Source organism: Arachis duranensis, chromosome 4 (assembly GCF_000817695.3).
Source record: "Arachis duranensis cultivar V14167 chromosome 4, aradu.V14167.gnm2.J7QH, whole genome shotgun sequence".
NCBI classification, from domain to species: Eukaryota; Viridiplantae; Streptophyta; class Magnoliopsida; order Fabales; family Fabaceae; genus Arachis; species Arachis duranensis.
This window is the reverse complement of record NC_029775.3, coordinates 33,844,428-33,845,639: the sequence shown is the minus strand read 5'-3', so window position 1 is coordinate 33,845,639 and position 1,212 is coordinate 33,844,428.

Genomic DNA, 1,212 nt, shown 5'->3' with positions numbered 1-1,212 from the left:
GGATCTGAACTTGTCAATGGCGTAAACCACTGCAAGTAACTCTTTTTCTGTGGTTATGTAGTTCTTCTGTGCGTCATTTAGAACACGACTGGCATAATAAATGACGTGCAGAAGCTTGTCATGCCTTTGTCCCAACACTGCACCAATGGCATGGTCACTGGCATCACACATTAATTCAAATGGTAATGTCCAGTCTGGTGCAGAGATGACTGGTGCTGTGACCAGCTTAGCTTTCAGAGTTTCAAATGCCTACAAACACTCTTTATCAAAGATAAATGGCATGTGGGCAGCTAGCAGATTACTCAGAGGTTTGGCAATTTTTGAAAAATCCTTTATAAACCTCCTATAAAATCCTGCATGCCCCAAAAAACTTCTGATTGCCTTAACATTGGCAGGTGGTAGTAATTTTTCAATTACCTCTATCTTAGCTTGATCCACTTCTATTCCCTTGTTCAAAATTTTGTGCCCAAGGACAATTCCTTCAGTCACCATAAAGTGACATTTCTCCCAATTTAAAACCGGGTTAGTCTCTTGGCACCTCTTTAGAACAAGTGCTAGATGGTCAAGACAGGAGCTGAATGAGTCTCCAAATACTAAAAAGTCATCCATGAAGACTTCTAGAAATTTTTCCACCATATCAGAGAAAATTGAGAGCATGCACCTTTGAAAGGTTGCAGGTGTATTGCACAGGCCAAATGGCATTCTTCTATATGCAAATACTCCAGATGGACATGTGAATGCTATTTTCTCTTGATCCTGGGGATCTACTACAATTTGATTATAACCTGAATATCCATCCAGGAAGCAGTAGTATTCATGACCTGCTAGTCTTTCTAGCATCTGGTCTATGAATGGTAAAGGAAAATGATCCTTTCTGGTAGCTGTATTGAGCCTTCTATAATCAAAACACATACGCCACCCTGTAACTGTTCTTGTAGGAACCAGTTCATTTTTTTCATTATGAACCACTGTCATGCCACCCTTCTTAGGGACGACTTGGACAGGGCTTACCCAGGGGCTATCAGAAATAGGATAAATAATCTCAACCTCTAGTAATTTAGTGACCTCCTTCTGCACCACCTCCTTCATGGCTGGATTCAGCCGCCTCTGTGGTTGAACCACTAGCTTAGCGTCACCCTTCAATAGGATCTTGTGCATGCATCTGGCTGGGCTAATGCCCTTAAGATCACTGATGGACCACCCAAGAGCTGT